The sequence below is a fragment of the Nycticebus coucang genome, chromosome 5 (genome assembly GCF_027406575.1).
Source record: "Nycticebus coucang isolate mNycCou1 chromosome 5, mNycCou1.pri, whole genome shotgun sequence".
Classification (NCBI taxonomy): Eukaryota; Metazoa; Chordata; class Mammalia; order Primates; family Lorisidae; genus Nycticebus; species Nycticebus coucang.
Window position 1 is genome coordinate 41,843,997 of NC_069784.1, and position 13,199 is coordinate 41,857,195.

Below are 13,199 nucleotides of genomic sequence, written 5' to 3' on the forward strand. Positions count from 1 at the left end.
GACTTCTTCCCTTACTCTTCAGCCCATATTTCCTCTCCCATTACTTCATACTCAGCTTTTGTATAGGAATAAAGCCAATGAATAGTTAAGGACTATTCAGAATGAAAACACAACATGGCCCACAGGAGAAACCAAGAGGCATGAAGGTTAGGGGAACACCCTGCTCAAATCAGTGTAGTGGTAGGCTATAAAGTACCAGATTTAGAAGCCTGACTCAATGACCTATCAGCTCCTTAAAAAAAAAAACTTTGTGCCTCAGTTTCCCCATTTTAAGATGATGAAGATATACCTATTGAATAGAGTCACTTTGAGGATTAAATGAATTAAATTCATACAGTGCCTGACACAGAGTAAGCACTGGATTAATGTCCACTGTTATTATCATTGTACCTCAGTGCACCGCCCCACCTTTAACCCCCAGCTTTAACCCCCTTTTGAGCCAGCTTCCTTACATGTCATTCTGTTTAAAGAGAAATCACAGAAAAACTATTGCACGGAGGTTTAGTACAAAAACAAAACAAAGCAAAGCAAAACAAACAAACAAACTATCACTCTAGAAATTGTTCCCAAAGAGAGGGTCAGAGCCATTTCAGGGACCATCTGATTAGAGATCCTGTAAAAAGCAGGCACAGAAATCCCTGTGGACGTTTTAAATCAGATGGGCATTTATTCAACACATTCCTATAGGGATAGTTTATAACACTAAACTAACACAGCCAAAGGACCTAGCTGTCCAAGAACTTACCCACCTAAAATGGTCAACATACACGCAGACAGAGCAAATGTTTGAAGTGAGGGTAAAGTGTTTCATTGCTGCCTGTCTTACAGAAAGCCATTATTCACACCTGGCTCAGTGCCTCAAACACGTGCTCGTGAGGCCAGTAACGTCTGGTCTGGCCGTGCTGCTTGTCTCCTGGAGTTTACAATATTTTATCCTTTAGACCAACATAGAAATGAGTGTGTCCTGTGGGGTGTGACTCCAGCAGAGGAGAATCAAAAGAGAATCGAAAAGACGCCGGCCATGGAGCTCTAGAAATGCAGCTGCCTTTTCCCAGCCTCTCGACACACAACAGCTTCATTGTGTGAAGAGAGAAAATGGAACTGAAGCTTTCCTGCAAGCATATTTGAACTTGGACCTCCAGTGCACAGACTAGCAGCCAGCTCCCAGCCCAGGCACCCCCTCCTCTTTTCTCCTCTCCATCTTTACACGAGAATTTAGTTCCATTTAAGTCCAGGAGACATGGCAAAACAACACTCCAACACCGCTTCCATTTATGGCAACAGCATCCTCCAAACCAGCAAGAAAAAGCCCTTCAGCTCTCAAGTCCTTTAGATTCCCTCCTGCATGTCATTCCCTCTGCTCACATCCCAGGGGAGAGAAAGCCTAAGGAGTTGGGATTAATTTTTTATGTTGTTTTTTAAGGAGAAGAAATCAACGAACAGTCACTGTTAACATCAGAAGGATATTAGTTAGCCACAGCTCAACTGCTGCATTTTTCAGATGAGGAAACTGAGGCCAGAGAGGCTAAAAGCACGAGCAGCACTTTGCAAGGTGTCATGGGACAGCAGACACTGAAGCCAGGGCCTCGTTTCCCCTATTTTCTTGCCCTGTTAACTTCCTAGTAACATTTCATGACAAACTGCTGTATGCTAAGTCCTGTGCTCAGGGGACAGAGGCCAAACTCTGCCAACAGGAGTTTACAGCCAATGTTAATTTCTTTTTCTCTGAATCTACTTCATCTCTCATCCCATATCCTTCAAATAATAAGCCATTCTTTTTTGTCACTGCGGTTCAAATCTTTAAAGTCATAACGTTTCCTGTTCACCTCTTTTTGCTACATCAAATCCTATTTACTATGTACTTAAATATTCAATCATTCTCTCAACAGACAACTCTTCCTCTCCTTCCCTTTGCTAAGCACCTTCCCTTCCTGCTGTGGTCTCTTCCTTTCCTCTCCATTCCTTTGTTTATTCCTCAGGTTCCCAGGCTTTATCCCCTCCCAGTGACTGGCACTGCAAGAACTTTCTGGTTGCCTCTCCAATATGTGGTGTCTGACTGTCCTTCAACAGCTCGCCAGTCATGTCAAATTCTTTCCCCTGGTTTTCAAGTTTTTCTGAAACCACCTTACCTGCTCAAACTTCTTTCCCCAGCATTCTCACCTCTTTTTTCTTCAGTGAAATTACACTTCAAGACCTTCAAGGCCTCACGTCATGTGTCACCTTCTCTCCCAGAGCGCTCACCTCTGGTACACGACTGCTCAAATTGCTGTGGTCTTATTTGCTCCCAGGCTATCTTCCTCACTTGGATTCAGAGCTTTCAAATGCAGAGACTGTCCTTTTTATTTTGTCTTCCAACATCCAGCAGAGTGTAGGTGCTCAATAAGTGTTTTGCACTTGATTAATTTCTGGGTCTGAGCATAGCACTGAGTTCCCTGCAGGTGTTCGGTGAGGACTTGCTGAGCACTGGGAGGTAATCCAACTGACAGCAGAGCATCATTCCGTGATGCGGGCAGGTACATAAACAGCAATTATGACATAAAAAAATATGATCATAAAGCATTATTTTTTAAAGAGAGAACTTCCCTTTTTGGGGAAAAGAGTCCAAAGAGACTAAACTTCCCTTTTGGGGAAAGGAGTCTAAAGCAAAAGGAGTCCAAAGAGACTAAAAGTCCAAGCTGTACTTCAAAAGCTGGACAAGCTGGGCAGCACCTGTGGCTCAGAGGAGTAGGGTGCTGGCCCCATATGCCGGAGGTGGCAGGTTCAAACCCAGCCCTGGACAAAAACTGCAAAAAAAAAAAAAAAAAAAAGTTGGACAAGCTGACTTAGGACATCAGAAAGGACACCACAGAGTTCTTCTTTAAAGAGGGGCTTTCTCTTTTTTTTTTTTTTTTTTTGAGAAAGTCTCATTATGTCACCCTCTGTAGAATGCCGTGGCATTACAGCTCACAGCAACCTCAAACTCTTGGGCTTAAGTGATTCTCTTGCCTTAGCCTCCCAAGTAGCTGGGACTACAGGCTTCTACCACAATGCTTGGCTATTTTTTGGTTGCAGTTGTCATTATTGCTTCGCTGGCCTGGGCTGGGTTCAAACCCTCCAGTCTCAGCGTATGTGGCTGATGCCGTAACCACTGTGCTATGGGTGCCGAGCTGGAGCTTTCTCTTTCTGGCACATTGTTTTAAAAAATTAGAAAGCAGTGTGGCCTCTGTGGCTCAGTGAGTAGGGCGCCGGCCCCATATACCGAGGGTGGCGGGTTCAAACCCAGCCCCGGCCGAACTGCAACAAAAAAATAGCCGGGCGTTGTGGCGGGCGCCTGTAGTCCCAGCTGCTCGGGAGGCTGAGGCAGGAGAATCGCAGAAGCCCAAGAGCTGGAGGTTGCTGTGAGTCCTGTGATGCCATGGCACTCTACCAAGGACGGCAAAAAAAAAAAAAAAAAAAAAAAAAATTTAGAAAGCAGGTAGTCTGAACTCACTCATAATTGCTAAGGAATAAAAATATTATGTTTCCAAGGGAAACAATCTTACTTGACCAAGCCTTGGAAACACATATATAATCTAGGATTAATAAATTTTAAGGAACATTGAAACAATATAATTAGCAATGTGAGACACATGAGGGCTATGATAACCAGGATGAAAACAGATGTGATCTTTTCTGTTGGATGACTTTTATTCCTATTTATTTATTTGAGGGGTTGTTTTTCCCCTGTGCCCTAGCCTTCACTACCAGAATAGCCCTCTTACATTTTTCTTTACATACTTTCCTTAAATACATGAGCATTTAATATTTCAGACCACTTCTTTGCTGCTATTTGTTAGTTCACATAGCATTTTCACAATTTTTTAAAAAATGGTAGGGTCAGAAAATTGAGTATACCAGGATGATGTTGTGCATAACACTAGTTGTGAAAAATACACTTGTTATGATATGTAAAAAGTGACATCAGTTTTGCTAAAAACCACAATTGGTCCTTCTGGAATTGGTTCTTACCCCAGATCCTGGACAGTACCCCAGGTGAACCTGAGTGACTCCTTGTTCTCGAGTTTTCCAGGTCAGGAAGGAGGATTTGAGTTGGAAAGTATATCTCTCACTCCCTTTAAAAATTTAAAGGTCGTTCCATTACTAGTCTTATTGTTTAGATGCATCACACATCTGCATGTGACTGATGGCTCTGGCAGGGGGTAAGAAGGAGGTTCCTGCTGAGGGTGTCTGTCTCTTGTTGTGGCTGCTGAGTCAGCCTGCTCCCCATGCCTAGCCCTTCACGGTTGGCACCTACCACTGCTCGTTTTGTGCTAAAAGCATTTTTTGTTTTACCTTTGATGTCTCAAGAAGTAAACCCATGAGGTCTCCCTTGAGTAGGACCGTATCATCCACAAGACAATCACAACATCTACAGTTATTGAAAGGAAACTGTAGTTCATATACACAATGGAATATTATATAGCTACAAAAAGAATGAATTCCTGCAATTTGCAGCAACACAAATACTATTCGAGAATATTATGTTAACTCAAATAAGAAGAGCACAGAGAGTCAGATCTCACATGTTCTCACTCATATTTGGAAGTTAAATGTTAAACATGATTTCATGAAGACAGAGAATAGAATGGTGGTTAGCGGAGGCTGGAAAGGGTAGTGGAAACAGGGAGATAAAGTGAGGATGGGTAACTAGTGCAAAAATATAGTTAAATAGATAGAATGATAATGCCACAAAGAGACTGTAATCAGCAGTAAATTAGGGTATACTTAAAATAACTAAAAGAGTGGAATTGGGATGTTCCTAACACAAAGAAATGTTAAATGCCTCAGGTGATGGATACCCCAGTTACCCTGATTTGATTAATTACATGTCTGTATCAAAACATCACATCTACCCTATGAAGATATACAACTATTACATACCTATAATAATTGAAAATAATTTTTTAATTTTTGAAAATAAAGAATAAACCCTAAAAAATTAAGAACAGAATTACCATATAATCCAACAATTTGACTTCCCATTATATACCCCAAATAATTGAAAGTAGGAACTGGAACATATTTTTGTATACCATATTCACAATAACTGGAAGGTAGAAGCCAACCTACGAATGAATGAATAAACAAAATGCGGTATACACACACAATGGAATATTATTCAGCCTTAAAAAGGAAGGAAATCCTGACAACATGGAAGAATTTGGAGGACATTATGGTAAGGCAGTCACAAAAAGACATATAGTTCCACTTACAGGAAACATTTATAAAGTAACTCAAATCGTAAAGACTGAAAGCAGAATGGTGGTTGCTAGGAGTTGGGGGTAGGGGATACAGGAGACTTATTGTTTAATAGGTATAGAATTTTAATTTGGGAAAACAGAAAAAATCCTGGAGATGGATGATGGTAACAGTTTCACAACAATGTCACTTAATGTCACTGAATTGTACATTTGAAAATGGTTAAAATGTTGTATTATTTATATATTTTACTACATTTTACTACAATTTTTACTACAATTAAAAAACCCCTAGGAACTACAAAGACAGCATGAAACTTACTCATTGCTTTACACATATCCCCTACTCCCAATCTCTACTACTGATCATGACATTTTTGAGAAGTGTTACGAGTGAAGAAATCATAATGTGGTTTTATTTGTGTTTGAGGTAGTTTGCACCAGCTATGGAAAGGAGGATGGATGGGAGGCAAAGTGGCTGTGATGCAGTGATAGCAATAAGGCAAAGGATAATAAAAGCCAGAACCAGCTAGCTCCCTGCCAAAGAAGAATGAACATACAAGAAATACATTGAGAATTTAAAATTCAAGTTTTGGTGAGTGGCTTATCGTGAGGATGGAGAGGAAGAAATCCAGGTACCTTGCTTTAGAAACTTAGAGAATGATACACTATTACTTGAGACCAGATACACAGGAAAACAGAAAAGTAATGGTTGAATTAGAAATTTGAAATCTCTTTTTTTGTTTGTTTGTTTTCTTTTTTTTGTAGAGACAGAGTCTCACTTTATGGCCCTCGGTAGAGTGCCGTGGCGTCACACAGCTCACAGCAACCTCCAACTCCTGGGCTTAAGGCGATTCTCTTGCCTCAGCCTCCCGAGTAGCTGGGACTACAGGCGGCTGCCACAACGCCCGGCTATTTTTTTTTTGGTTGCAGTTTGGCCGGGGCCGGGTTTGAACCCGCCACCCTCGGTATACGGGGCCGGCGCCTTACCGACTGAGCCACAGGCACCGCCCTGAAATCTCTTAATTAAAAACTTAAATCATGTAATTAAAAATTAATAATTGGGAATGTGATTGTGGTGGTTTGTAATTTGTCAACATGGTTAAAATGACTATTTCCTAGAGCTGTCTCCCTCGCATGTTTCTGATTAGGATGGTCAGTTAGAGACGTCTGGGTGAGTTGAGCTCCAGGTGGTGGAAGTGAGGCGGCAGCCATAACGTTCTGGTGTGCAAGAGGGAGGACTAGGCACAGGTGCAGCACGCAAACTTTGTCACTTGTCTGCTGACTCGTCTCCCTGGCACAGGGCAGCAGTCCGTTCTACAGCTATCTGCTTCACCTCCTCATGGGTCTTCCTTCAGCTTTTCTGACTTCTGGGCCAGGTGAGTATTTAGCTACAAGATGAAGTGTGCCAGCTCCTTTTCCCCTTCCTGACTGCCTGCTGCAAACTTTACGCTTCAGCAGGAGACATAAAGACCATAAACACATCTCACATTTGTGTAAGGTCAAATATCTAGTGGTTTTGCTAGAAGTCTCCCCTGCTAGAGAGTTTGGCACCAGACAAGATTCCAGAGGTACAGAACTTTCAGAACTTATGTCCTCTGAAGAGACAACTAGAATTCATTTCCTGATGTTACTAGATTTAAAAGTATGAATGGCTGACTGGGCACAATGGCTCTCACCTGTAATCCTAGCACTCTGGAAGACCAAGGTGAGCAGTATTGCTTGAGCTCAGGAGTTTGAGACCAGCCTGACCAGTCTCTACTAAAAATAGAAAAACCTGGTACACACCTGTAGTCCCAGCTACTTGGGAGGCCGAGGCAAGAGCATCACTCAAACCCAAGAGTTTGAGGTTGCTGTGAGCTGGGATAATGCCACTGCACTCTACCCAGGGCGACAGAGTAAAACTCTGTCTCAAAAAAATCAAAACCCTTTAAGTATTGATGGCCCTATTTCCAATGGTGTAGGACCCACCACTATTATATAGTACACAGTGGTGAAACAGTTACCCCAATTATCCCATGTTGACACCTTTAATTAAATGCCTAAAGAACAAACTTTTTCTGAAAAGGGACAGATAGTAAATCTTTTCCCCTTTGTGGGCCATATGGTCTCTGTCACAACTGCTTAGCTCTGATTATAACACAAAAACATAGACAATAAGCATATAAACGGGTGTGGCTGTGTTCCAATAAAACTTTATTTACAAAAATAGGGAGCAAGTCAGATGTGCCTCAGGAGCCACAGTTTGCTAACTTCTGCCCTAGAAGGTAAAGCTTTGGAAGAGCAAGTAATTGCTGTCATCGGATGTTTTAGTGAAGCTACAAACCATAATGTGATTAATTGCTTCTAAGTGTGCTAGAGAATTCAGGAAAAGAAAAGGATGAGCTCAGGGCTTTACAGTCTTAGCTCAAGGTCTATATAAGGGAGCTGAGCTCTTCTATGAGTACCGTACAAGAATTCTAACTGATATACAGTGATAAGAAAACAAAAACTACTAGATGATTTACAGGCAAACCAGAAAAGAAGTAATACATTTGTAGGGAGGTAATTTGGGACATGCCAGGTTGGAGGCACCTATGAGTTATCCAAGTGATGATGTTTAGCAGGCAGTGGAAGTGTAGTCTGAAGCTCTGGGAACATGCCCATTTGGAAATCACTCACCTGTACTCGATGTTTACAATCACAAGAATAAAAGTGATAACCAGGAAAAGGAGAGTGAGAGAGAGAAGAGCAGTGGGCTAAAGCAGACCCCAAGAAATCCAACGTTCAGAAGATGGGCAGGGTACAGAGGGACCATTAAAGAGCCTGAGAAGTTGAAGACTCCAGAAGAGGAGTCACAGAGGGCACAGAAATAAGAGCCTCTAGAAGCTACGAGTGATGCAATAAAACCACATATGGTGGAGGCTAAGAAAGTCCTAATTCACAGTTGAAAGAGATGAAACATGCCCACTGCCTCTGAAGGAAACAGCTGGAGAGGAGAGGCAGGATGGTGTATTTTTATGGCATGTGTGTCCCCAGGAGCAGCATGCATTACACCATGAGCATTTTCAATAGGCACACTTCTCTTAGCTGTTTAACTTGGGGCAATGCAAAGAGGTTGAAGAAGTGGCTGTGTCTCCTTTACGTGGGTAAAGACTGTGCCCACTGAGAGGTAGGAAAGCAGGCAGCTGCCTGACAGATTCCAATTATTTGAGGCAGTAGGCCTGGTCCTGGAGAAAGCAGGTAGAGGGCTAGGTAGGAGGAGTGAAGTTCTGGAAGAGGCAGCTGAGGGTGGGAAATTTTTATTTAAAGCAGAGCAGACTTCATGAAGCACAGTCATGCAAATAACTTTTCTTCTGTGATTTGTACTGTGAAGGCAGCGTTTCTCTTAATGTACAAATTTACAACAGCGGACCTGTGTGTCTACTCCCAGAGCAGTACCTGGATTGAGAATGTGTCATGTATGGGCGGCGCCTGTGGCTCAGTTGGTAGGGCGCCAGCCCCATATACCGAGGGTGGCGGGTTCAAACCCAGCCCCGGCCAAACTGCAACCAAAAAATAGCTGGGCGTTGTGGTGGGTGCCTGTAGTCCCAGCTACTTGGGAGGCTGAGGCAAGAGAATCACTTAAGCCCAGGAGTTGGAGGTTGCTGTGAGCTGTGTGAGGCCACGGCACTCTACCGAGGGCCATAAAGTGAGACTCTGTCTCTACAAAAAAAAAAAAAAGAGAGAGAGAGAATGTGTCATGTATATTTCTTTCAGTAACCATGAGAAACTGATGTCAAAGTCTATTTGTAGATTCCCCCACTGGGTTACAATATCTGGAACATTTCTAAAGAAATTCTTTCGGCTAAACACACACAAACACAGACAGAGACAGCAGAGGTGAGAGCTCTTGGGTAACCCTATTGTCTGAAATGTAATTTTTATGGGTACTTTTCACAGATGAACCAAAAGTTCTGTGTGAACTCAGGAGTGACTGTGTGTGTGTGTGTGTGTGTACAAGCATAATATTGTTTTAACCTTAAAATCAAAGAACTTGATTTTGAAAGAAAACCTGAAAATTTTCGTTGCCAAGGAGATTCACTGCCAAAAGGGAATTGCCTGTCCATTCTCCAAAAGCAACTAAACTGATCTGTTAGAAACATAATTGTGTCACATCACTCTTCTGCTTAAAACTCTCAAGGGAGAGTGTTCACCAAAATGTTAATGCAATCATTTCTTGGGGTCTTAATGCACTGGGGAAATGAAAAGTTGGATTTTCCTTATTAAAAGACTGAGCCCTGCCTTAAGGAGGAGGAGGAGGGAAGAAACCCTACTGCTGATTGGAAAGCTTCAAATAAAAATAGAATTACTCCTATTCCTATGTTACCATTCATTGTGCCACCGTGGGCCATTTTTGGTTTTTTTGTTTTTTAATTTGGTTTTGGAGTTTGTTTGTTTTTTTAACTTTTTTTTAGGTTCATATGAGGGTCAAATGATTAGGTTACAATGTTTGCACTTGCTAGGTAAGGTCCCATTTCTGCCCCTCACCCAGGGGGTGTGCCATATACCCTTACATTGTGCTCATTAGGTGAGAGCACACTAGTCCCCCTTCCTCCCCTGCCCAACTTGAGTTAAATTCAGTTTTTTTCTTGTGTGGATGTGTATTAGTTCATCTACTGGCTTCATATTAGTATTAAATACATTGGATACTTGCTCTTCCATTCTTGTGATACTTTACTGTAGAGAATGTTCTCTTTAGTAACATCTTCTTCATGGCTGAGTAGTATTCCATGGTATACATATACCACAGTTTATTAAACCATTCATAGGTTGATGGGCACTTGGGTTGATTCCACATCTTGGCGATTATAAACTGAGCTGCAATCAACAATCTAGTGCAAATCCTTAATGATAAAATGATTTTTTTCTAGGAAGATATCTAGTAATGGTATTGCAAGATCAAATATAAGGTCTATTTTGATTTCTTTGAGGATTCTCCATATTTCTTTCCCAGGTGGGCCATTCTCGAAGCAGTGCAGATTTATTTTAAAGTACTGAGTCTTCTCAGAGAGAAAATAGGCTACAATGTGGAAAGATGGGGCACTTCACACTCCCAGTCTCTATTATATTCCATGCTAAATACTTCTCAATTGTACTTCATGCTCTAAAGTTGCACTAGATATCTACTGGAGATCATAATTTCCGACCAATTTGAAGCCAACATGTTTAAAGGCAAATTTGCTATTTGCCTGACAATATCAGACTCCCCTTTCTAACTGACTCTTCTCTGTTGATGAGATATCATTCTTCAAATTACCTGGGCATGAAACCTTAAAGTAGATTCAGTCATGTGTGATCTGTTCCTTTTTTTAAAATTGAGAGCAAATCCACATAATGTAAAATTCATCATTTTGCCCATTTTAAAGTACTTAAAAGTACAATTCGGTAATTTTTAGTATATTCACAATGTTGTACAACCATCAATCACCACAATTTAATTCCAGAATATTTCTATGTTCCTAAAACAAAACCCCACACTTCTCAATCTCCTCCTCCTCTCATCCTGGCACTACTAATCTACAATCTGTCTCTATGGATTTGACTATTTTGGACATGTCTATAAAGGGAGTAGGAGAATATGTAGCCTTTTGTGTTTAACTTCTTTCATTTAGCATAATGTTTTCAAGGTTCATTATGTTGTAGCAATGTATCAGTACTTCCATGCTATTATATGGATATACCACATGTTGTTTATCCACTTACCAGCTGATAGACATTTGGTTTGTTTTACTTTGGGGCTACTATGAATAGCACTGCTATGAACATTAGTGTACAAGTTTTTGTGTCAACATACATTTTCAGTTGTCTTGGACATATACCAAGAAGTGGAATTGCTTGCTCATATGGGAACTCTATATTCATTCAACTTTTTGAGGAACTGCCAAACTGTTTACCACATTGGCTACACTATTTTACTTTCCCACCAGCAATGTCTGAGGGTTTCCATTTCTTCATATCCTTGCCAACACTCATTTTCCCTTTCTGTTTTTTTTTTTTTTATGATAACTATCCTAGGGGATGTGAAGTGGTATCTCATTGTAATTTTGATTTGCATTTGTGTAACGGCTATTGCATATTTTTTCATGTGCTTTTTGACCATTTATATATTTATTCAAGTTCCTTGCCTATTTTTAAATAGGGTCTTTACATTTTTTTTCCAAGATAGGGTTTCACTCTATTGCCTAAACCAGAGTGGTGTCATCATAGCTCATTGCAACCCCAAATGCCTCAGCTCAAGTGGTCCTCCTGCCACAGCTTCTACAATGCCTGGATAATTTTTCTATTTTTCATAGAGATGGGGTTCTCACTCTTTTTTTTTTTTTTTTTTTTTTAGAGACAGAGTTTCACTGTACCGCCCTGGGGTAGAGTGCCGTGGCGTCACACGGCTCCCAGCAACCTCCAATTCCTGGGCTTAAGCGATTCTCTTGCCTCAGCCTCCCAAGCAGCTGGGACTACAGGCGCCCGCCACAACACCCGGCTATTTTTTTGTTGCAGTTTTTGGCCGGGGCTGGGTTTGAACCCGCCACCCTCGGCATATGGGGCCGGCGCCCTACTCACTGAGCCACAGGCGCCGCCCGGTGTTCTCACTCTTGTTCAGGCTGGTCTCAAACTCCTGACCTCAAACAATCTTCCTGCCTGGGCCTGCCATTTTGCTAATCTTGTAGGCACAACCCACCAAACCTGTCCATCATTTGTCCTTTTATGGTTGAGTTTTAAGGGTTCTTTATATATTCTGGCTACTAAACTATTATCAGATACATGATTTACAAATATTTTCTCCCATTTTATGGGTTGTATTATATTTTCACTTTCTTTGTAGTGCTCTTTGTTATACAAAAGTTTTTAATTTTGATGACGTCCAACTTCCATGTTGTTTCTTTTGTTGCTTACGCTTTTTGTGTCCTATTTAAGAAAGTACTACCAAATCTAAGATTGCACAGATTTATAATTCAGTTTCCTTTGAAACTTTTTACTGTTTTAGCCCTTACATTTAGGTCTTTGATCCATTTTTAATTAAATTTTACATATGGTGTAAAGTTCAACTTCATTCGTTGTCCCAGCAACATTTGGTTGTTTTTTGTTTGTTTGTTTGTTCGTTTGTTTTGTTTTTGAGACACAGTATGTCACTCTCAGTAAAGTGCTGTGGTGTCACCACTCACAGCAACCTCAAACTCCTGGGCTTAAGTGATTCTCTTGCCTCAGCCTCCCAAGTAACTAGAACTACAGGCGCCCACCACAATGCCTGGCTATTTCTTTTTGTTGTTGTTGTTGTTGCAGTTGTCATTGTTGTTTTAGCTGGCCCAGGCCAGGTTTGAACCCGCTAGCCTTGGTGTATGTGGCTGGCGCCCTACACACTGAACTATGGGCGCCACCTCAGCAACATTTGTCGAAGATTGTCTTTTCCCCTGGAATAGTCCGGGAAACTGAGTGGAAAACCAATTGTCCACAAGTTTATTTCTGAACTTTCAGCTTTATCCATTGAACCTTTAGAATACTGTAGAGCTTTGTAGTTAACTTGGAAGTCTGACCCTCTAGAATACTGTAGAGCTTTGTAGTTAAGTTTGAAGTCTGAAATTGGGAGTCCTTTATCTTTGTTTTTCAACAAGATTTTCTTTAGCTACTTGAGATAACTTGCATTTCCATATGAATTTTAGGATGTTTGTACATATCTAATAAAAGGAAAGTAGAATTTTGATAGATTTTATATTGAAACTGTAGAGCAATTTGGAGTTTTACCATCTCTTCCCCTCCCCCCCCACCTTACTTCAATTTATTCTGGGTTTTTTGAAACCATTTTAAATTATTTTAACTATTTTAAGTGTACTATTTAGCAACATTAAATCCATTCACACTGTCCTGCAACCATTACCACCATCCATCTCCAGAACTAATTTTTTTTTTTTTTTTTTTTGAGACAGAGTCTCACTTTGAAGCCCTTGGTAGAGTGCCATGACATCACAG